The sequence below is a fragment of the Argiope bruennichi genome, chromosome 11, assembly GCF_947563725.1.
Source record: "Argiope bruennichi chromosome 11, qqArgBrue1.1, whole genome shotgun sequence".
Taxonomy (NCBI): domain Eukaryota; kingdom Metazoa; phylum Arthropoda; class Arachnida; order Araneae; family Araneidae; genus Argiope; species Argiope bruennichi.
Genome location: NC_079161.1, coordinates 91,870,197 through 91,896,805, shown reverse-complemented (window position 1 = coordinate 91,896,805; position 26,609 = coordinate 91,870,197).

Below are 26,609 nucleotides of genomic sequence, written 5' to 3'. Positions count from 1 at the left end.
GGATCTATATCGATCCGCTGAAGGAGGAAGATGGACAACTGGTTGATTTATTTCCACCATTTTAGACACACGCAACTGGTGGTGACACGCAGAAAATACAACGTAGAGTTAATTGATTTCAAAGCCGATAATATTAATTTTTTTTAATTTTTTTTTTACAGAAAGATTAAAAAGAATTTTAAAAAAGATTTTTCATTTTTTTTTTCAAAAAAGTTTTTTTTTTCAAAAAAGTTTTTTTTTTCATTGAAAGATTTTAATTTTTTAAAAAATGATTTTTAATTTTTTTAAAGAAAGATTTTAATTTTTTTCGTTTGTTTGAACAAATTATGTAAAATTTCTCCCCGTTTAAAAAAATATTCGATTATTTTTGCTAATACAAACGAAGCGCTGATTGAAAAAACAAAAACAAAAATTGAAAGAAAGAAGAAAAGTAGAGCAGAGAATGTGTGCGGTGGTGTTCTATAGAGGAGACCGTTAAATTTAGAGCTACCTCATTTGATTCAGATATATAAAGGAAAAAAAAATATGCACCTTAAAATATGCAAATATAACTTTTTTTCAAATTCTATTAAATTTTAATTAACATTTTTAACTAAAAATTTAGTGAAATTCTGAAATTTTTCGTCATAGCTTTCAAAACTGATATCGCTCCAAAATAATATTTACATCATCTAAACATTCAAAAAATTATCTTTAAAATGCTCAAATGAAAAAAATATCTACTCAAATTAACATCTAAATTTAATTAATCGAAAAAATTATTTATTTAACGAAAAAAAAATCACTATTTAAAAGATATTCAATTCATTTTCCTTGTTACTGTAAATATTTTAAACTAGATTTTTTTTCATTATTGAAAATGCAAGTATGAAGACAATTTATTTTTCCATAATCAGTTGATTTCTGTTTAAAGTGTGCTTTTAATATACCTTTTGAAATCTTGTCGCAATTATATATCAAGCTAATTTTCCAAACTGAGCAAAGAAGATCAATTTTTCTGTATTGTACTTAATCAGAAATAAAATCTTCAAAAAATCTGATAGCATCTTTCGTAATTATTGTTCGTCAATGGCATTCGGTGAATAGTCCAAAAGTATGTTTATTACAAAGTATGAGAGAAAGTTTTTCGGAGACCATTCCTGTTTGTTTTGTGGTATTTTCAATGTAATGCATTTTTGAACCTTCATTTAGTTACTGAGTGAAATGCACTCGGAACTCGTTCAAATAAAATCAAATATCGCTTAAATTTTGTACTGACAGGATACAGCGTTTACTTATATCCTCAGATGTATCAGGGCGACACATATATTACTTTCCTTTTTTTTCTCGTGTACGGAGTGTAGGAAGTATTATAATCGTCAAAAAGTGATTTTGAGGTTTTCTCTACGTTTCAGACCACCCTGAGTCCTAAAAACCCATTCGTGGCCACAATGCCTGACTGTCAGTCTATTACAAGTATAACTCAAAAATGATTCGAGCTAGACAGTTGAAATGAGGTATATGAACTTTATACCAAACTTTTAGATTTCTATCAAACTTTGAGTAAAATATGTTCAGATTAAGTTCGTCTGTTTGACTGTTGTCTGGTCGTCTGTTTCAACTCGATATCTACAAAATGAAGAGTGCTGGATAGACAAGTTTCGATACGGAGATTCAACCTTTATACTGTAGAAACCAATCAAATTTTGAGCCAAACGCAACAACGCGTTGAGTATCTGCCTGTCTGTAATTTCAGAAATAAATAGTTATAATTCTTACTTATAACAAACTATAAACACTCCCCTTTTCATTTCTCCATGAGTCCGAAAAACATATTGTTGAGCATTACGTCTGACTGTCAGTCTGTGAACACGATAACACAAAAACGCTTTAAGCTGGACGACTGAAATTTAGTGTGCTGAATTACGGCCAAACTTTGTAGGTTTCTATCAAATTTTGAATGAAATCCATTCATATGAAATTTGTCACTGTGGCTGGTCCTTCCAGTAAAAGTGAACTTCAAAACACAAACCGCTAGATGGATAAAATTTGAGTATGCAGGTTTCATTTTCTAAAATATAGATACTTATCAATTTTTGAACCAAGTCAGTCAAATTTGTGAAAGTCGATCGGTCTATACTTTCGCATGTTAATAAACGCAATAACGCAAAAATGCAGTGACAAACGAAACCGATGAAATAGATGGTAAATAGATAAGGTGGTATGTTTATAACCAATTAAGAGTCGGTGTGAATTAATTTTATCGAACAATCCAATATCCCCCCAAAAAAATTCATTATTCGAAATCATATCTAAATTTTGAAATTTGAATGTCTTATTTGCCCCTTATCTAATGGAGAAAGTTTTGCGTCAGCTGCATGTCTTGGCTTAATAAATACATCTTTATTGAAATTGAAGTAAACTTAATTTAAAATTTCAATGAAGAGTTAAAAAAAATCTATGGTAGAATAAAAATAATCAATTATGTGACATTCATCTATTTCCTTACCGTAAGATGCTGATCAGCCGTCTATAATCCCTTAGGGCAGCGATTCTCAACTTGTGGGGTGTGCCCCCCTAGGGGGGTGCGAGAATATCTAAGAGAAAATATTATTTAAAAAAAATTGACTAACTGACTGAAAGGAAAACACACATACACATAGAAAACAAAATACATTTCGACATATTTAATAACTAATTAAAGTAAAATAACTTACTAAATCAAAACTTACTTAATCAAAACATACTAAATTAAAAGCAAATTTAATAATTATTAGTGACTTTCTTGGGCCTGTCTCGCAAAGAAAAGTTTTTCGAAGGAAGGCTTAGTATTAGAAATAGCCACTCTTAGTTCTGTTTCTATATTTTGTCTTCAAAGAAGCCTCAGCAGAAAATCCAGTTTCACAAAAGTTAGATGTTGAAAATGGTAATAGAATGCGAAATGCCTTTGTTTTTAGTGCAGAAAAATCATCCTCACTCCTGCCGAAAATTCAAATAGTGATTTATTACTAAATTGTCTTTTAGTTTCGTCACTTATCGTGAAGTCTGTGAATTTTTCTTCCTCATCAATTGAGAGTCCTTCGGGAGTCTTATGAAATGGATCCCTAACCCACTCGTAACTTGCTATCAGTTTGTCGTCAGCAAGAAAATACTTTTTAAAATTCTTTACCAGCATGGCTAAAAGATTTTCAATGGTTGCAAAACAACTTTTACATGTTCTTCTTCAGCCTTGTAAGTTTTAGTACAATCATCCACATTTGCAAATATAAGCTAGGTTTTTTGCTTTAAATTTCTGCTCCACAATTCCAATTTTCTACAAAAAGCATTAACTTTATCACTCGTATCCAACATTAAGTGGATAAAAAAAGTTTTCGTACGCAGCTATGACTGTTAATAAAAGTTTTATTTTTGGCACAAAATATTTTGTTATGAAAATGACAATTTTAAAATTGGTTTAACACAATGTCATTTATTATTTATGAATATTATAAATGAAAAACTATGACGAAAATTAAATACTTAAATTGAAAGAATAAAAAAAATGCTACTAATAAGGAACAAAAAAGTTTCCGTGCGGTATTTATATAGTACATGAAAAACCTTTTTCATGCTGACCAACTTGCTTTTAATGATCGGTAGGCCTTCCTTTGGCCTTTATCACTTCTCTCAAATGCTGTGGCATAATTCCTATCAGTTTTTTTTTTTTTTTTTTTGTTTCTGGAGAAATACGACTCCAAATGTTTTGAATGACCCTTTTGAGTTCAACCTTATTCTTCGTGTCATACTTTTTTAGTTCACGACCGATTTCTTCCAATAAATGTTCTATAAGGATCAAATCGGGTGACTGGGAAGGGCTATGAAACTGTTTTTTAACATTATAGAGATATTACTCTTAACAAATTTTGGAGGTGTTATTTGTATCGTTGTCCTGATGAAAAATAAAGTCTATTCAAAGGGACAGTTTATATGTATTGGTTAAAACGTTTTGTTTTAGAATGTCAAATACTTATACATATTTCCATTTATAAAACATAAATAACCGACACCAGCAGTACTTATGCACCCCCTACTATATTCCAACCATCACCGGTCTTCACAGTTCCACATAAATTCTTAAGTAACATATGCTGTTTCGATTCCCTCCAGATCATAACTCGACCATCTGACCCACGGATATTAAATTTCGATTCATCACTAAGAAGGACCGATTCCCAAAAAGATAGAGGCTTGCTTATAAGCTTCTTTGTAAACTCGAGGCGCTTTTTCTGTAGCAGAGACTTATAACAGGCTTCTTACAAGCCCCACCTCCATTATAACCATTTTTTAAAATGACATTTCTTACAATTTAAGATGCGAATTTAATGTTGTAATTAACCGTTAAATCAGTTGCAAGTTGAGGTGCACTAATCCGAGGGATTATCTTGCGCCTTACACATGATATTTCTTTTATGCAAGCGATTTAACTTCGGAGTTCTCCTGGATCGATTTCTATCCTCAAATGTTTACACATAACGGTATCTTTCAATAATATACTGCACTGTAGACTTTGGTTTGTAAGTCATTTCACTGATATTGTTCATAAATAATCTATTTTTTCTCAACCGAATCACTAACTCTCGAATGGATTTCTAAATTTCCATTTTAAGACGATCAGCGAAACACTGGAATTAAACAACTGTTGTTATGTCGTATTCTTTCTTCACTCTGACAAACCATCAAACTTCGAATATTTACTGTGGATTAGCTGTAGAGCACGTCAGGAGGAATTTGCCTATGACGTAAGGAAACGTTTTTTGCATGATACTTTGTCATTTATCTTAAAAATTGCAAACGGACTTGCTGAGTTTTGTAAAAAAGAGAAATTTATTATGAAACTCCCTTTTAAAGACTTATATTAACAATATATAAATAGTTCATAAAGATAAAAAGCAAAGGTTAGAAATTATGCTAGTTCATTTTTATTTTAGTCTTCCGTAAGGAAACTTTTTTTACCCACTGTATGTATATTTGTTCCTTGGAGTTGAAGATTCAAGTTTTTTAATTTCTCGAATATGTCGAACAAGTTCCTCAGTTTCATCACATATAAACCATTGCGAAAATTCTCGGCCTCCGGTCTGTTTCCTTCTGCTAGGAAATTGGCGATTTCTTCTCTTTATTCATAAACACGTTGCAAAAATTTCCCACGTGATAACCATCTTGCCTCTCAATAAAATAGTAATGCTGATTATATTGAAACCCATGTCTTTAAAAAGTGCGGAAAAGATTCTCGATTTCCGGGGTCTCATTTTTATATAATTTACTACGGTTACAACCGTAGTTAACACAATACTCAGACAGGACTCATTGCTTTCGAAGCCAAAGCTTCTCTGTGTCACGCAACTTCGAGAAAAGCTGACACTGTACATCTTCGGCTATATCGCCAATTCGACGAGAAACAGTGTCATTTGAAACAGGTGCGGATTGCAATTGTTTTGAAAAATTATCTCCAAACATAGTTTCTACAATCACAATTACTGCTGGCAAAATAATCTATTCACCAATGGTGTGAGGTGTTTTACATCTGGCTATTTTATATGAACTTTGTAAGATGCAATTAAAGCTTTTTTATTCACAGACAAAGTTTCTTTAAAAATTATTTTTGCAAATGATACACCAACATTTTTGAGCAAAAGATACATAGAAGCCTTTCTTCTTCATTTACTTCAGCACTGGTAAACCCATAATTTAAGTATTCTTGAGAATATTTTCTTGATTTTATTTTCGGAACCATGCTCGTCTGTGTACTTGTTGATGCTTGACTGTCGTCTAATGCTCGCTTACTTCCGCTTAAAAATTTATTCATGAGTCTGCATAAATCTGCTGCTGTGAATATTTAATATGGTGAATCGCAATTAACACGAAAACATATATAACATACACATTCACTATAGATTCGATAGTTATAAAAGGATCGACTGGAATGAGACTGGCTGGAATTGAAACTTGCGTTATCGAACATTTTCCTTCTTCCTATGAGAAAACATTTGCTCCGCGCATGCTCGAGACGGATCAGGTCGTGTGGATTCCCTTCCACAAACATTGCTTATTTTTTTCACATTTGTTTAGTCATGCTTCTGTTTTGTTTCTTTTATTATTCGAAAAATTGCATTCCCAGTTTCTAAATTTAGCTATCCTGTCTAGGTTAACTTTCATTACCGAATTTTTTTATTTTCATATTCTTTTAACGTTATCTTCCGGTTCGGCTTTCATTTCAAATATAATATTTAGAATTTCCCCGCTTTCATTCGTTTCATCTGTTTACTGCCGGCTTGTCCAAAATGCAAGATGTGGTTTCTCTCCAATGCTAGCTCGCTTTTACTCTTCTTTGGCAGTTAGTTAAAAATAATTTAAAAACAGAATCCAAAATACTCAATATACATTATTGTTGTATACATTTTATTGTAAGCGGGATTCATTGTAAGCATGCATTTGTTAAAGCATGATGATGTTAATGCAGCATATTTTAGTTACATTCGTGAAAGAGCTTGTTGCTTGCGAATGAAGTTTAACGACCATCAGTTCTGCAATGCTCATTAATGAATACTTGCTCTCTGCTTTTCTTTTTCTGGAACGCATGAAAAATTTACATACGAGAAGGCTTCTTCTCTTCTTATCTTGTTCCTAATCCTCACATTCACAGGGCTATTCTCTTCGCCAGACTCATTATCTTTTTGACGTCTGTTTTTGCGATTTTCATTGAATAAACGTTATCTGAATCCTTATTTTTTCTCGTAATTTTTCATCTCACTTAATGCCTATTGTCCTTGCTCTTGTCCTTTCGAATTTGACAACGCTCTTTGCGAGCATCGGTACTGATTATGCAGCGGTGTTTTCTAGTTCCGATTTTAGTTTTAATTGAATATCTTTAAAACTCTTCAGTTCTCACACTACACGCTTATATGAAATTATAGACTATAAAATTCCTTACATTTTAAAGCTCTTATATTTCTTCAAGTTTTCATATTTTTGCAAGTAAGGGTTCTAAATTACTTTTTCGTTTTCAGTCATTTACGACCCCTAGATCATCAAATCCGCATGTTACTAGCATGAAAAAAAAAATGTTTATGAATGTGCTTTCACTTAAAAAAAATGTGTAGTCGAAACACCATTTTTTATTTTTTTATTAATTTTTTACGGTTTCTAACAATTCCCCGACTCCCTATATTTTTGCGATTTTCACCAATTAAACGTCGTTTGGGACCCCATGTTGTATGGTGATTCGTTTTCCTCCTGATGCCTACTATCACCACTCTGAATTTATCAGTCGAATTCAGCAACACCCTGTATATATATATGGGTGTTTGTGTGTGTAATGATATTTTAAACTTTTAATTTCAATGTAGTTAATTTCCAAGATTTTATCTTAATTTAGCCCATAGTAACTTCATTCTAAAAATATTCTCTTATTTCGTGATCTAATTCCACTTTCTCTACTTAATTAATTCAAGATAAGCTTTATAAAACTGCTGAATCGTCTAAACGCCGACACTTTCACACGCTCGGCGTGAAGGGATAAAAAATGTCCAGTAAGCACATTCTTTTTTAAAAGATCCCTGTGTTTCCCTTACATGTGATTGACATTCGTCAGAAATCCCTATCAGAATCTTAATAATATATTAGCACTGTAAAGAAATATTTTCCCTATCAAAATTTCAGGTTATATAATACCAGGGATAATATGTTCAAGAGCTTTTCCCTCATGTTCTCTCTGTGTCGTTCTGTGTGCTCATCGCTTGTACATATGCCTGCTTCTTCGAAATGAAATAAAATAACGTCACGAAATCAAATGTATCATCACTGTCTTAAAACTGCATCCTGCTTCACATAAAATAATGCTTATATATATATATATATATATATATATATATATATATATATATATATATATATATATATATATATATATATATATATATATATATATAGAGAGAGAGAGAGAGAGAGAGAGAGAGATGTTAACTCTGGCTTGTTAAACAGGCCTCTACTAATCAGATTATGTATCAAATCAAATATCTCTCACGCGACCTTGAGCTGTAGTCATGTGTATTTCTACTCTCTTCCCAAAACCAACTTTTATTTCTTGCGCGGAAGTAAATGTCTATTTCTTTTGCCATCATCAGCGGTTTTAACCAGTCTGAGCCTTGTTTGATCAAAATGTGCCCAGATGTGTCCTTGTCAAGAGTGGTGGTTCATTTATCGGTTACAATTAGTTCACAAAGGGTCGCAAAATCTTTCACTTTTTTTAGTTCTAAATAATATTCTAAATTCGCTTTTAATCTTGAGACGAATTGTACATGATTTTCTCCTTTAAATCTTTTGGCGGCTTGCAAGTTGTCCCAACATTCTTTAGCAGATGGTTGGAATTCTCTTAACACTTGTTATCGTCGTAATCTTTTATTTCGCTTTCGTTCGCGTATAACAAAGCATGTCGGCATTTCTCGCCTAACAAATTTAGAAGAACTTCGGCTTTATATTCAGTTTTAACCTGTTTTGTTTCGAAAGCACATTCCAAAATATCGAAAAACAAATTGAAATTTTCTGATGTAGTTGGTATTGGCATTGTCAATGTGCGGATGCTTTTAATTATTTGCTCGATGGACTCCGCAAGATTTTCTGGAGGAGGTCCGTTAGGATTACTTATTTTTGTCTCTTGAACGTTTCTCATACTTTCTTCATGAGCTAAAGTTAGTTTCAATTTTTCTAATTCAAACTGTCTTTCCTTTTCACGTGCTTGTTCTGCCGCTTCACGCGCTCGTTCAGCCTCTATTTTTCCGTGTTCCTCTGCTTTTATTTTTTCGCGTTCCTCTGCTTCTATTTTTTCGCGTTCCTCTACAGTTGAGATGATAATGTCTTTAACAAATTCCAAATCATCTTTAGCAGCTTGGCTATTTTCTATAATTTGTTTAAGTTGCACGATATTTGTTTTTTCCGGAACTACCTCACCTATTGCTTCAGCGACAATAATTAAATCTTTCTTTTTTGTATTTTTAAACATTTTCTATATGCCTTTATTTTTCCTAATAAAAAATGCTAATATAATAACGATAATATAACAATACTAATATTTCTTCAAAACAGAAATTTCTAACATAAACACATTCAAACAGTTTCTTTTTCTTGGAAAAGTCATTCTCAAATATACAAATCTTAAAATAAATGCTTGCAAGATCCTTTATTCAAAATGATATAGAAAATTCTCCTACCTGTTTTTCTTCAATTATATCCGTTGAGAAAATATTCTGCAGGAACTTTACAATTTCCCGGCCACTGCCGAACCGAAGATTTTTTTTTGAAAAATTTATTGACACTGCCGAACCGAAGATTTTCTTGAAAAATTTTGTCGGCCACTGCTGAACCACTGCTGAGGTCATTTAACCAAAATCCGAACCCCCACATGTAGAGACATGTTAACTCTGGCTCGGAAAACAGGCCTCTACTAATCAGATTATGTATCAAATCAAATATCTCTCACGGTCCTAGGGGGAAGCCCGGTTGAGATGAATGCTTAGAGGTGGCTCATATTACAAGGGTCACACACTCATTTAACATAAACGTATTTAATGAACTGAATGAACGGCTGGGCCGATTTACATCGATGAACGCTATTACATTACTGAATACAGTTTTAATGGCGGGAATCAGATAGCTTCTTATTGGCTGTTGAGTGAAGACGCGAGTGCCGCCAGGATGACCCTCCGTACACCACAACCGGCAATCCTGATGAACTTGACATCCTCGTCAATCTGAGAAAGAATCTGAAAAAGTCAAATAAGAAAATTTTAGATTTTTGAAAAAAATTTAGATTTTGCAAAGTAGATGCTTTATGCAGTTGTAGACCAAGGCTTCATGTAATCTGCTGCTGTAGAAGTATGGTTGTAGCCTTCGTGGATTCCCACTTTCTCCACTAGGTACCTCTTGTGTGGCTTCTTCGCTGTGATGCGATAGAGATCATGGAACTTCGGGCGAAGCTTCTAACCATTGCCGAATTGGGTCCACTGTATGGCCACTAAGTCACCTGGATTATATTGAATAGGTTTCTTCCTGTGCTTGTTGTAAGCTCTTTTATTCTCTTCTTGAAGGAGCAAGATGTTCTGTCGTGCTTCTTCACGAATGTCCTCGTGGCTGTCGATGACTCTTTGCTCATATTCTTTCTGTATTATGTCGAGAATTTTCTGGTCATTTTTATGCCTCATTTGCACACCGATCATGAGTTCGAAAGGAGTAAATTTTATACAACGTGGAGCAGGTGAGGTAAATACACGTTGTGCTGCTTGATCATGAGTGTGCCATTTCGTGGGATCATTGATGGAAAGTTTGGCAAGCAGGGGGGATAAGATTTCCATGAACCCTTTCCACTTTTCCATTTCCTCTAGGCATTCCTGTGGTAATTTGAATGTAATTTATATTTTGATTCGAGCAGTAGTCTGTGAATTCCTTCGAGGTAAATGCGGAACCTTTATCCTTGATGATACGCATGGGACTTCCGAACACTGCTTCCTGGAATTGCAGTTTCATAATTGCAGTGACACCCTTAACAGGATATAACCAAACACACTTTGAGAATGCATCTATTGTAGTGAGAATATGATTGTAATTTTATTGGTTGGCACTAAGGGTCCAATAGAGTCAACATGGTAAGTACTAAGAGGAAAGTTTTCCTTCGGAATCGGATGTAATAACCCTTCAGGTTTACCAAGCTTTCGGTTGACTAGGATGCATTCGACATAGTTCTGTATTATCAATTCAATACTTTTTTGCATATTCGGGGGAAAATAGTCACGTTCGATAATATTTTTAGTTTTCTCCAGAGCGAAGTGCCCTTTTGAATGCGCGTTCTTAATTATTTCGTGTTTTATTAGTTCAGGTATTACAAGAAAACGACGGTTGCCCTGAAATTTATACAAAATGTTATTTTGTACCATGAAATCAACTTGGTTGTTATCTTTCAATTTTTTTTATGTATTCATCTGACATCTGAGCCACTTGCACTCGCGCTGTTAAATAATCACAAAATGCAGTCATGACTGTTGGGTATCTACTAAGTTAATCAACGTGACGCATTTGACTGCCTGATCGATGTACTATCTCATAATCAAAATCTTCGAGGAATAAAACCCAACGCGCTATTTTAGGAATTAATTCTTTTTTAGTAATAATCTGTTTGAACGCAGAGCAGTCAGTGACAATTTTAATTTTAGTTCCTAAAAGGTAAATACGGAATTTTGTTAATGCTTTAATAACAGCTAAAACTTCTAGTTCATAGCTCGATAAATTTTCTTCCTGAGGTGTTGTTTTTTTACTCATATAAGCTATGGGATGTAAATTATCATCGTCGTCAGCTTGAAGAAGGATTCCACCGTAATCTAATTTCGAAGCATCTGTATGGAGTTCCAATTTGGAACTTGGCTTGTACAGATGTCAAACTGGTTCTTGCGATAAAGCTCTTTTAAGGGTCTCAAACGCTTTTATTTGAAGCGGACCGAATTCAAATGTTACATCATTTCTAAGTAAATCACTTAGAGGTTTAGCTATTAAAGCCTAATCTTTAATGTACTTCCGAAAATATCCCGTTAAACCCAAGAAACTTTGGATTTGTTTTTCATTACGTGGTTGTGGAAAATTTAGCACTGCTGAAGTTTTTTCAGCTGACTGTTGATGGCCTAATTGTCCATTGATGGCCTAATTTGTCCATTTTCGATGACTTGACCAAGGAAATTAATTTTTTCTTTCAGAAACTGACATTTTTTTTAGATTTAACTGTAGGCCAAATTCAGAGGTTAAGTGTAAGACGTGTTAAAATTTTTGAATACTTCAGAAATGGGTTGAAAGGGGATTATAATATCATCCAAGTAGACAATTAAAGTTCCGTCATGTATTAATTCTTGAAAAATTACTTGGATTTAACGTTGAAACATAGCAGGTGCATTCTTAAGTAAGTAACAACATTTTTTTAAACTGAAATAATCCTTCGTGGCTAATAAAAGCCGTGTACTTTCTGCTGCCTGGAGTCAAATAAATATGTAAGTAAGCAGTTTTGAGATCTAATGTGGAGAAAATTTTACCTGAGTGTAACTTATAAAAAATATCTTCTATATTTGGTAGAGGAAATTTATCTTTGATTGTTTTTTTTTTTGTTTTGTTCAAAGAACGGAAATTAATACACAGTCTGGGTTCGCGATTTTTATGTTTCACTAAGACAACTGGAGAAGCATAATCAGAATAGCTTTTTTCAATGATACCTTGGGCAAGCCATTCCTCGGTTTGTTTAGTAACTTGTTGTTTTTCTATGGGAGCAAGTCTACAAACCGGTGAGGTCACAGGGATGTCATCAGTTAAAATAATAGACATTTGCAAATCTGTAGTACGGATTTTATTTGGAGAGTAATTTGAAATTAAATTAATTACATGACCTTTCATATTTTTATCAGATAAATGCCCTATATCAAAATTATTTTCAGAATAAACATTTAAAACATTTGTGCATACTTCCTTCACTAAACATTCAGAATTTACATCAGAAAAACTCTTTTCAAAACAAGTATCAGATATTAAATTAACATCTACAAATTTATCTTAATTCAAAGATATATCATCACTCTGTAAATAAAATTCAGAGTCAGCATTTCTTTTCGAACAAGTAGTAATACTTTTATTTAGAAGAGAAGTTAAGTTATTATCATTTTTTTACTACAACAGAATGAGAAGAATTATGTTTTGTTTCTTTTTTATTCTCACTGATTTATTTGATTCATTTTCGGTATCAACAGAAAGAATTATGCAACGTTGGTATTCTTTTTCACTTGATGACTCACACTCGGATTTATTTTCAGAAACGCATTCAGTTGTAGGATTTTTATTGGAAAAAGTATTTTTAAGATCTAAATAGCTATTAGATGGTATAATGCATTCAAGAGATATTTGTGTCTGCAGCTGCTGAAACTCTTTTCGCTTCCGATTTTTTATCAACATGACTAATATCTATCGCCACCAACGGAAAACCGACAATTGAACTGTTCGCTAATTTAATTTTTGTGCTACGGCCTACATAATTTAATTTCCTTACATAATTAGGATTAATAATCATTAACAGGTTTCCGCAATCAACCAAAGCTTTAATAGGCACATCGTTTATAATAATATCTACGTATTCGAACTCGGCGATTATTAACCCCTGTGGAATTTCATTTGATTGAAACATGGAGTTTACAAGATTTGAGTTATGGGAGCTTCCCTGATTGTTATGTTGTCTAACATCAACATTTTGGGGACATAATTTTATTAAATGCGATGTAGAATTACATTTAAAACAAGTTCTCCTATCAATATTTCCACCGTGTACATGATCGTTATTTTGGCAGGAATTATTGACGCGCGACCTTGAGCTGTAGTCATGTGTATTTCTACTCTCTTCCCAAAACCAACTTTTATTTCTTGCGCGGAAGTAAATGTCTATTTCTTTTGCCATCATCAGCGGTTTTAACCAGTCTGAGCCTTGTTTGATCAAAATGTGCCCAGATGTGTCCTTGTCAAGAGTGGTGGTTCATTTATCGGTTACAATTAGTTCACAAAGGGTCGCAAAATCTTTCACTTTTTTTAGTTCTAAATAATATTCTAAATTCGCTTTTAATCTTGAGACGAATTGTACATGATTTTCTCCTTTAAATCTTTTGGCGGCTTGCAAGTTGTCCCAACATTCTTTAGCAGATGGTTGGAATTCTCTTAACACTTGTTATCGTCGTAATCTTTTATTTCGCTTTCGTTCGCGTATAACAAAGCATGTCGGCATTTCTCGCCTAACAAATTTAGAAGAACTTCGGCTTTATATTCAGTTTTAACCTGTTTTGTTTCGAAAGCACATTCCAAAATATCGAAAAACAAATTGAAATTTTCTGATGTAGTTGGTATTGGCATTGTCAATGTGCGGATGCTTTTAATTATTTGCTCGATGGACTCCGCAAGATTTTCTGGAGGAGGTCCGTTAGGATTACTTATTTTTGTCTCTTGAACGTTTCTCATACTTTCTTCATGAGCTAAAGTTAGTTTCAATTTTTCTAATTCAAACTGTCTTTCCTTTTCACGTGCTTGTTCTGCCGCTTCACGCGCTCGTTCAGCCTCTATTTTTCCGTGTTCCTCTGCTTTTATTTTTTCGCGTTCCTCTGCTTCTATTTTTTCGCGTTCCTCTACAGTTGAGATGATAATGTCTTTAACAAATTCCAAATCATCTTTAGCAGCTTGGCTATTTTCTATAATTTGTTTAAGTTGCACGATATTTGTTTTTTCCGGAACTACCTCACCTATTGCTTCAGCGACAATAATTAAATCTTTCTTTTTTGTATTTTTAAACATTTTCTATATGCCTTTATTTTTCCTAATAAAAAATGCTAATATAATAACGATAATATAACAATACTAATATTTCTTCAAAACAGAAATTTCTAACATAAACACATTCAAACAGTTTCTTTTTCTTGGAAAAGTCATTCTCAAATATACAAATCTTAAAATAAATGCTTGCAAGATCCTTTATTCAAAATGATATAGAAAATTCTCCTACCTGTTTTTCTTCAATTATATCCGTTGAGAAAATATTCTGCAGGAACTTTACAATTTCCCGGCCACTGCCGAACCGAAGATTTTTTTTTGAAAAATTTATTGACACTGCCGAACCGAAGATTTTCTTGAAAAATTTTGTCGGCCACTGCTGAACCACTGCTGAGGTCATTTAACCAAAATCCGAACCCCCACATGTAGAGACATGTTAACTCTGGCTCGGAAAACAGGCCTCTACTAATCAGATTATGTATCAAATCAAATATCTCTCACGGTCCTAGGGGGAAGCCCGGTCGAGATGAATGCTTAGAGGTGGCTCATATTACAAGGGTCACACACTCATTTAACATAAACGTATTTAATGAACTGAACGAACGGCTTGGCCGCTTTACATCGATGAACGCTAAAACGGTACTGAATACAGTTTTAATGGCGGGAATTAGATAACTTCTTATTGGCTGTTGAGTGATGACGCGAGCGCCGCCAGGATGACGCTCCTTACACTATATATATAATGTTATTTTAATATTTAATTTAATCCAAATTAATTTTTTGCCTAATTCAGCCCATGTCGGGGTCATTCTAAAGTGTTCTCTTGCTTCTTGATCATATTCCACTTATGAATCTGTGTAAAAATTACTGCGCAATCAGCTCTACGTATCAAGTGAAAATGATTCCTCCGTTGCCCTTGTCAAAGGTCAACACGTGTATTCAATCGCCACGTGGCCGCAAATCCCATGTTATATAAGACTAGTGATCGTTTGTTTCGCGCCATCCCTTCCTTACTTCTGCTTTTGTGCCGGCTCTATCGCACGTGTCTTGTCCGCGCCTCTGCTTGTAAATAATTATGCTTTCCCGGAATGGATATTAAAAATAATTTAAAAATGTAAAATGTCTTCGAACCTGCATTCTGCGGCAACCAAAAAATGCTTATATATATATGTAAATTTTTAATTAGTAATTCAATTTAGTTTTATTGCATTATAATATATGGCACCATGGTTTCTACTAATCCAAAGTGCTACGTCACATGACCAATGACCATAAATTTTAATTTAAAAGCGATCTGTTGGTATTAGCTCGAGAGAAGGAAAAAGAGAGGGTTCTTCGTGTCCGATATCGATGTGTGGTTAATAATTCTTGCGCTACGGCGGCACATAGTTTTGTTATGGGCAGACATCTTGTTAGATTTCGCTCTAACCTAAATATTTTACTTCTAACTTTAATGTAAATAACCTTTCCCGTCCTAATTGCTAATGTCCTTTTGATTTTGTTTACTGTAAATAAATTATCTGTTTTTCTTTAAACGTTACTTCTTTTTTTAAATCAGTACCCTAGACACTGATCCAAATGGGATTGAATGGGCATTTTGTCCCACCCAGTCCTAAAAACTTGGGGGCACGACCCCGGTATTTTGAATCATCGCTAAAGAAAACGCGCGGCTTGCCTTTCAATACTAACAATAACTACGCATTCCTGTTCAAGTGGAGTCATCTCGTCGTTCAAGTGCTTCTGAAACCGCCTCCAGAGAATCCATTAGTTTCATCTCCAGTGTATGCATCCAATATACTTCAGAAGTTCTTCTTTCAACAGTGGCGATCAGCAGTGTCTCTGTCTAAACATCGATCTCCAAGGAAAATTAATAACTAAAATATCTTAAAACGTTTCGTACAACACCAGTGAAAGATCGCTATATCAGGTACTGTGTTTTTGTTGTTTTCATCAAAAGAAAAATCTTGAAGAAAGACCTCAGAAGAATTTAAGAGTCGCAGTCTTGTTGTTTATAAAACTGTTTTTAGATGAGTAAAAGGAATAATTCATATTTTAAAAGTATCATGTATCCATATTTTTAAAGTATGATGCTAGTTTATATTTTTTTGAAAACTATTTTTTTATTTGTGCATACATAATAACAACTATCAAAATGCTCTGCAAGTATATCTTTTAAATGTTAAGGAAATTAAACGTAATATTTCAAGTTGTTTTATTTGTATATTTTTATTTAAACACGAATTGATTTATCGTATTCTGTATGTTTCTTGGTTGGTACTCGCCAATTCTGCATAGCTATGCAGTTTCTTTTCTGTTGCGTCACTGACCTTCGCTGACGCCCCTTAGCTCGTTAAGAGTTCATTTATGCATCTGTCGCTGCTCTCAAGTGATTTTGTCTAAACAAAAGTTGATCGAAGCTCGAAGTGTTTAGAGAATATCTTTTGACGTAATTATTATGCCTTCCATTTAAACCTGTGTTTATATTTAGAATTTGCTGATCAAAGATTTTACATGTGCTTGCTTTTAATGGTGTAAAAACTCTTTTTCAAGATAATTAACTTCTATATTAATGTAATTGTTTAGGTTTTTATATAAAGAACTTTGAATGATTAAATTCTTTTTCATATTTTAACAAATTTAATCACAGTTTTTAAAACAAGATTTATATTGTTTAAATCCTTTTTTTTTTCTTTCAAACTCTTTTTGCATTTCTTACAACGAAATGAGACAACTGATATTCAAATAATTTTTCCTAGCTGCATGAATAAATATTATCGAAAGGTGTTTTTTTTTATTTTGCTTGTGATCTGAAATGAAATATCTGATATTCTTACTATTTGAAATTTATTGCTGAAAGTTACTCATGGTTTTCTAATAAAGCATTTTATCTTCCATTTATTCCAATAGCATTATGAATTAAAGAAACCAGTTGAATTGTTGATAAAAACATTTGTTTTATATATCAATGAAGATAATTTATTTACTTTCAGTTTAAATTCTAACAACATTTTTGATTTAATTTTGAATTTTACCTATATTTTGATTTAATTTGAATCTTACTTTTTTTTCATTTAATTTTGAATTTTACTAATATTTTGGGCTTTCCTACTTTACAATTGTTTTATTATCACTACTATTATTTTGAAATTTATTATCAGTGTCATTTTCTCAATCTCTAATTTCATAGTGGAACCGTATTTAAAAATAATTTGTGTATTTTAAGATATAGTTTTAAGGAATTAGTTTTAAATTACCCCAAAATTAATTTTTAATTTCAAGTTTGAAGCGAAACTAATCTAATCTGGCTTTTAATTAAACACACTAAAGCATAGAGAATTTTGGATAAATCTTAAAATTAATGCAGTTCTTTGATTTCGGACCAAGTCCCTTTATCTCTCAAAATGGCTTTCTTACTAAAAGGCAAGAAAGAAGATTTAATTGCTCTCGCGAAACAATTCGGCGTAACAGTTAAAACCGACCTGACAAAACCCAAAATTAAAGATCTGATTTTGAAACGTGAAGATTATTATGAGGAAGCTAACAAAGTGATGTTAGATAGTATCATTGAGGACAGACTTCTAGCAGATATAGAAAAACAAAACGAAACTAATGTGCGATTGCGGAAAGAGAAACGCGAGCACGAACTTGAGAAGTTGAAAATCGAAGTTCAAAGAAATGTTCGTCATGAAACCTCGGAAGATATTTCAGTAACAAATAAGGTTTCGCAAGAGATGTTCCACCGATTGAACATGAAAGTTGACATAAATTTATATTTAACGCTATTTGAGCATCATGCCAATTTGTTATTGCCAAAAGCGCAATGGGTTCAGAAGCTACTTGGATTAATTCATCTGGAGGTTGCTCATTTAATTGCTTGAGAACCTGAAGAAAAATCGAACGATTGCGACCATGTGAAGAATCTGCTGTTGCAGAGATTCAAGTTGTCACCAGAGAATCTTCGACAATTGTTGGTTTCACATCAAAACGCTCCTGAGAAAACATAGCAAGATTTATATCAGGAATTGCAGATTACTTTCATGGATGGGTAACATGGCTGAAAATAGACACCTACGAAAAGTTACGTGAACTTATAATCGCAGACCAGATGAAACGGAAAGCACTACCAGAGTTTCAGAATCACTTTCTTGATGAGTGGTCATCCATAAAGTCACCTGCTGATTTGGCGGGAAAATTCGAATTTGACGGTGTCAGAAGGACGTTGAAACCAAAAGTATCAGATCCATTCTTCAGAAGGAAAGATGAAGCTCAGGGAGCAAATAAATTTCAGAATTACCCACGAAGATGGGAAATAACAAGTTCGAGAAGATACCTTAGCAGCTAAATAGAAACTCATACATTGAAAAGAATAAACCATGCATACCTGTGAATTGTTGTTACTGCCGGACACTAGGGCATTTTGGCGTAGATTGTCCACGACGACCCAAAAATACGAAAAGTAACAAACCTTTGGCGCCTATTGTACAAGTTTGCTCTGAACTTTCACGAGAGAAAAGGAGAACAAGAAAAGTAGCTTTAAGAAGCAAAACTTTCGATGCATTAATTGACACTGGTAGTTCAGTCGCACTCCATCGAGAAGATAATAGCAAACAAATCATCAAACCTTCAGAACTCTCAAGAGAAACGATTATATTATCTGGTTTAGGAAAATCGCAAGTCAAAACAAAAGGGTCACTTCGGCAGGGTATCGAATTAGATGAACAAAAATATTCTCTGACGTGGCATGTGGTGCCTACGTCATATTTATATTTTCAGGCAATTATAGGGTCAGACATTTTAGAACAAGCCTCACTTGTCTTCGTCAAAGAAGGTGATAAATTTCTAAGAAGAGAAGACGTAGAAATATTTTTCATGCATGCGCAGCTATATGAGGCAGGACCACAAGATGAAATCGAAATGGAGCACATTTTTAGTCCAGAAGTAAGAAAAGAATTATCGGATCTAATTTCCAGTTACAAGCCTGAAAAAACTGAAACTACGGATGTATCCATGAGAATTATTTTAAAGGTCGACTTCCAGTCTACCAACCTGCAAGAAAACTCACATTTTTTTGGGATTTCTAGGCCCCAAATTCAAATTTATAGAAAAATTTATCTTTTACCTTGTCATTCCGGGATCTTCTAAATGAAATAGAATCGAGGTATTCCAAGGTGAATTAGATCACATTAAATCATTAATCGAAGTGTTCTCTTTTAGTCATCTTTTTTTATTTGCAGGACGAGGACACAGGCACGGATAATTATATACAAAATATTTACATATATTTCATTCTTCGTGCACGAATTCTTTACACAGCACAAAACCATCTTTGGTTCCATCATACATATCATCCATCCAAACTTAAATCTTACGCCAGGAATCCCAACATCCTCCCACCTTTGAATTTTTATTACAGAAAACTCAAACACAATTATCAAATTAATACAAAAAATTCAAAATTATCAAATAGAAACTGACAAATATCAAAGTAATTGAATTCTAAATTGCTTATACTATCAAATATAACGCAACAAAAGATTTTAACTATAAAGTTAGAAAAAGCATTTCAAATTTTAAAATATATCAAAGTTACAAAAGTATTTCATATATCAAAATAAATCAAATCATCATTCGTCTATCAAAATATATCATAGGTTCAAAACTTTAACTAAATTTTCAATTCTCAATTAAAATTCTTAAGATAATAAAAAGTTCAAAGGATAAGAGTTCTTGTAATAAAGAAAAGTTCAAAGGATAAGAGTTCTTGTAATAAAGAAAAGTTCAGTTTTCACATTGAGAGTCTCTTTACCTTTCTTAACCTCCTGCCATACCTAGAGGTTGGTTCATCAGGCAGAGGTTTGTCCAGCGAATCACTTTCAGCTGCACTGGAATCATCACAAGTAGATTTTACAAGTGGTTCACACTTTTGGAAAAGTTCCTTGTCTTGCTCTCAAACTTCCAAAGGATACAGTCTCAAAGTTGGAAGTAAGATTCCTCCACTTTTGGTTTTCGGTTTCACACGTGTGATGTTTCCATCTGGCGATGTGAAGACTTCGATGACTTTTCCCAAAGGCCAGTCCATTCTTTTCTATTGTCACTGGATATCAGGACAATGTCTCCGATCTTGATGGATGGCGAGCTTCTTATCTTTCTTTCAAATTGTTTGAGCTGTCCCAAACACTCAGAGCGAAAGCGCTTTCTAAGGTCTTGTCGTAATGTTTGGCGATAAGCAAACCTTTTATTTAGAGATTTACTATCCAGGAAATCCATATAGGGTATTCCAATCGCTTCAAATAAGGCCTATCATCTTCATGGAGTTCTATCTGCAAAAATGCCTTTTCAATATTGGCAATAACTCCATATTTTACTATTCTAAACCCGTTTAAAACAGAAGGAATCAGTTCATCCAAATTGGGCCCCTTTTCTAAGCATTCATTTATTGATGAGGAATTTTTGTCTTGAGCAGATCCATCGAAGACGGGCCTGATCTTCGTCGTGGAATTTTCTTTGAAAACAGGAGGATGAGGTAAATAGTGTTCAGATTCCCAAGTATCTACCTCCTCACTAATACCCTGATCCAACCAGTCCTTAATAATGTTTTTGTATTCTTGTATTTTTCCTAATTTCTTTAAAGATTTAATGGAATTTGCAAGTCTTTTTCCAGAAATACCTTTGCAGTTTATTAAGGGAGGATGTCCTTTCACCCAGGGTAATCGTACTTAGTATCTCCCTTCTTCATTTCTAATTGCAGTTCGAAAAAAATGCTCATTTTCTGATTGTTCCAATTCTTCCCTAGTTTTCTTTTCGATTGGATCACAAATTCCAAGTGTGTCTAATCGCCATAAATCTGAGATGACTGCATCATTAACGTGACAGGATAGAACAGTAGACGTACCGTCACTTTTTTCTATTTCATTTGTCTTTCCCATCAGCGTCCAGCCTAATTTAGTTCCTACACATACTACTCCTGAGCTAAGTTGCCTTACCACTTCTGTGAGCAGTTTACCAGCGACGTCAGCCCCAATCAACAAATGAATTTCTAATGGAGAAGACTGATACAATAATTGGTCATCATAAGCATGCACTGCATCAGTTAAAAATATTCTATTAGATTTAAGTTCTCTCACATAGGGAGAAAATTTTACTCTAGAAATATCGGAACAAATCTTTTCCTGGTCTAACACCTCAAAATTACAAAGGTAACTATCATCGACATTACTTAAGCGTACCCGATACTTTTTATGGTTTGCCGCTTTTTCAACCCCGCTAAATAAAGAATGCAAAATAGATTCCTCACTGATAACTTCATAATTCATCCTTTCTGTGGCGTATTTTGATATGTAGGATCTTTGCGATCCTGTATCATAGAGACAACGAATTTATTTAGTTTCACCGTTCCCACGAATTTTAACTACTCATGTTTGTAAATAAACTTGACGTAAGGATGTTTTATTAGTTAAAGAGCTGTCTGTAACAATTCTTTCTTCCGAACTTTCCTCATTATTTTTATTACTTGTGCATTCATCATTAGCATTACACATGATAGGTAAATGTTTCCCATTGCATTTAGAACAATTAATTGTTTGCTTACAGAAACGCGCAATATGTTTGTGTTTAGAATTTAAGCATCGAAAACAAATTCCGCGGTTTAAAAGAATTTCCTTCTTTTTTTCATAAGTTAAACCCTTCGCAAACCTACAATCTTGAGCCATATGCGATTTATCACAAAAAGCGGATTCCTTTTTTAAATCAACCGGATACGAATTTCTTCTCGAATTATTAAATAAATCAAAACCAGATGGCCTATTTACTTTTTCAGGAATATGATGATTCAGCGTTTTTTTATTATGTTTTTCTAAATCGAAGGAAGAACTGCAATAATCAATTTTTGTTTCAAATCGATTTTTTTTAAAAAATAGTTTAAGAGATGAATCACCCTATCACTCCTTGAATATTCTGCTGTAATTAATTCAATTTGATTTTGTTCGTAAACTCTCAATAAATCGCTTGGTAGACATGACTCAACAAGATGATATAGCAATATACTCGAAAAGTTACCTTCTGCAACTCCTAATCATTTTAATGATCTGAGCTGTCCTTCTAAAATATCGTACAGTTTAACTAGATAATACTTTTGACCTTGAGGATTCGCGTTATTTATGACCACTGAAAGAAGCTCTAATATAAACTTCGATCAGCAAATCATCTCTTCCGAAGCGCTGCTTTAAACATTTGACAGCTTCCTCATAATTTTTTCCTGTTGGCGGGAAAGATTCTACTAATTGCCCAGCTGGCAAACCCTTTTGTGTTGATTGCAACAAATACTGAAGTTAGTCATCATCTACAATATCTACATCTCCGTGAATCTTTTTAAACTGCTTGCTCCCACCATTGGAGCCCTTCTTTAATGTTTCCACTAAATTGTTTTAATTCCAGCTCTGGAAGTCTAAATTTACGATTAGTATTATCGACAGATTCTTTCATTATAGTAACATCTTGTTTAGGTTTTTCTAAAACATTTAATCTTCTCTGTAGTTTCATTTTCGTTTCTATAAACCTATCCTCATAAATAGTAATAGCTTCATATTCCAAATTAAAATTATCTTGAATGCACGTTGTATCGCTTTGCAAAATAGCTAAAATCTTTGTATCTAAATCATTTAATTCGTTAAATTTCAGTTCTAAAAGAACTACAGTCAACCCTCCTATAACGCGGTGAGTGCGTACCGCGTTATATGGAAACCGCGCTATAAGAAACTCGGATTTAACCGTACAAACCAGGCTAATTCATAGCGCGTTCTATGGAAACCGTCTACCGCGTTGTATGGAAACCGCACTATAAGAAACTCAGAATTAGTACAAATCACATCACTCGTACCGCGTTATACGTAGACCAATAAATACAAAAGACAAGATAAATTATAAATTATTTTTATTGAATTGAAGAGTTCATATAAGGAAATGATAAAAAAAAAAGAAACAAAAACTAAACTAAAACTTTCCAAGAAAGACTTTTGTAAAATTATGTAATCTTTCAACACTCATCCTCGCTGTCACATATGAGTCGCCTAACTCGCCTTCTTTTAATGGGCAAAATGTCTTCCTCACTTGGTTCATCTTCACATTGGTTTTCGATTGTAGCTTTTTTTTCTAACTCCACTAAAACCTCTCTATAGGGAGCTAAGCAATTTCTTAACTCTCTTTTAAACTTTGCGCTGCGCACCGTTGAATGATCAGTTTGAATGAAATGAAGTTCTAATTCTTTAGCCAAATTTAGCCCTTTTTTCACATCTTGTAAGTCGAGATTTGGCACCCATTCGTTTACCAATGCATTTGAAGTGGGTGCATCAATTAATTCCATCAGTTCTTCCTCATCTAAAGTTTCTTCCCCGAGTACTAGTTCTCTTACATCCTGATGGTTTACTGCAAATTCTTCATCGCTTAAACGAGAAGCAATGTTTACTATTTCTGTAACTGGGAGTGAAATTGTAGAATCGTCTTGTATTGCTTGAACCGTTTGAGGTAAAAGAGGTTTCCAACACGCATTAAGCGTTGATGGTTTAATTTCCGCACAAGCCGATGACGCGGTTCTAATACAATCTAAAATAGAAAATTCCATCCACACTTGAGTAAGAGTTTTTATTTTCACTATTTTCTAATCTGTCGAAAAGGGTTTGGAAAAGTTGGCGTGTGTAGTACATTTTTAAAGTTTGAATGACTCCTTGATCCAAAGGTTGTATTAATGACGTGCAGTTAGGAGGAAGGAAGACAATTTTCACATTTGGGTGATCCAGTTCTATGTTGTGGCAATAGCGTTATCAAGAACCAATAAAACTTTGAAATACAATTTTTTTTCCATCGTATAGGTTTCCACTGCCGGGATAAAACAATTATAAAACCAATCCTTAAATAAATCTTGAGTCATCCAAGCCTTCTTATTAGATCGCCAGAATACAGGCAATTGGGTCTTATTAATGTTTTTCATTACACGGGGAGTTGAAGAACGATTTATTATCATTGGTTTTATCATCAGGCTCCCTGATAGAGTGCTGCACACATGAAGGGTGATACGTTCTTTTGAAGGTTTAAACACCTGAGCACGGTTTGATTTTTCGAAATGAAGGTCCTAGATGATAGTTTTTTTCCAATATAAGGCCGTCTCATCGGTGTTAAAAATCTGATCAGGTGAATAGCTTCCTTCATTGATATTTCTAGCTAGTTCCAGCTTATAATTTTCGGCAGCCTCAGCATCTGCTTAGGCTTGTTCTGGAAACTTAATATTGTGCAATGTGTACCTTTTTTTTATTTTTTCAAACCATCTATTAATCGCGACAAACGAATGATTTTTTAGCCCTGCATAAGAATGCCCAATATTCCTTAAATGTTCGTAGATTTTAAGTGCTTTCTGCTTGATAAGATTTCCACTGATAGGAATCTTTTTTTGGTTATACAGTCTTCCAACCAGATCATTAACGCTCGTTCCATTTTAACCATATTAGAATTTTGTGTGCGAGTAACACGTTTCGCACCTAACGGACAGGCATCTGCCACAGTTTTTCTTATATTATCCGCATTTTTCTTTAAGTTCGAATTGTAGATTCATTCAAATTTGTTGATTTTGCAACAGACAATATTTTGCCCCCGCCTTCTAAACGATTTAAAATTTGGATTTTATCTTCAAGTGATATAAACTTTCTTTTTAATCCTTTCCTTGTTTCTTTTGTGCTTGACATGATGCAAATCTAGGGTTAATAATTACTTTATTATTATTATATTAGAACAATTGAAGAATATTACTTACAGTCTTGTGTAATGTTGTCCAATTATAAGCCACAAATTAGGCAGCAAAAAGCTAAACGAATGGACGGTGCAGACAAAATTTTAGAAAGAATTGGTCACCAACGAGACGTACTGTGAAAGAGCTCTGAGACGACTAAAACCGGTGCCGTAAACGGCTAAGAGATAAGCTTGAATGTTTATATAAACATATCTAGTTAAAACCATTCATTGGGTGCACGGAAAGAACTGATGGGACGTTGTTGAACGTAAACCGGGCTGTAAGAGTACCGCGTTATAGGAGGGCTGTCGCAATTTCAGCTCCACGTTCTGAGAGTACCGCGTTATAGGAGGATTGACTGTATCTGTGCTGCCAAGATATCTGTGTCTTCTACTTTGTTTTCCAAAATTTCACAAGCTTTATTTAATGATCTCGTAAAATTACTCCGGGTAGGAGTTCTTAACTTTTTAATACTTTCGACATCCATTTCTAATAATTCCTAAATTCTAATTCCAAATACCTCGAATTCTATATCTCTCTATGTAGTTTCGATATACGTAAATCCCGGCAGGGATGAAAGATTTTGGGATTTCTAGGCCCCAAATTCAAATTTATCGAAAAATGTAAGAAAACTTTCTCTCTTACCTTGTCATTCCGGGATCTTCTAAATGAAATAGAATCGAGGTATTCCAAGGTGAATTAGATCACATTAAATCATTGATCCAAGTATTCTCATTTTTGACATCTTTTTTTTTATTTGCAGGACGAGGACACAGGCACAGATAATTATATGCAAAATATTTACATATTTTCATTCTACGTGCACGAATTCTTTACACAGCACAAAACCATCTTTGGTTCCATCAGACACTCCATCTATCCAAACTTTAATCTAAACTTACATTACTTCATCTATGGGATCATGAGAAATATTTTCCTGACGTCACCAGCGTGCATGCGCTAAAGGGTTACATGCAATTAGGGTTACGCCAGGAATCCCAACACATTTCCAGAGAATCAAGCAGTGAATAAACAAATGGACGAAGAGTTTGAAAAAGGTATAATCAGAACCAGCTCATCTGAGTACGCGAGTCCAATCGTATTAGTAAAGAAGAAAGATGGTACTACTAGGTTATGCATCGATTATAGAAAATTAAACAAAAAGCTCGTCAAGGACCGTTTCCCATTGCCGTTAATAGAAGACGTTTTGAATAAACTTCAAGAAGCTAAAGAATACACTACCCTTGATTTAAGAAACGGATTTTTTCACGTCGACGTAAATGAAAACTGTAAACACTTCATATCTTTTGTAGTTCCTGACGGACAATTCGAATTCAACAAGGTACCTTTTAGTCTGAATACTAGTCCTAGCTTGTTCCAGAGGTATGAGTACAGTATTTTCCGAGAACTTAAGCGTAAAGGCATTGTGATAATCTACATGGCTGACTTGATAATTCCAGCTTAAAATAAAATTGAAGGGCTCGAAAAGATAAAG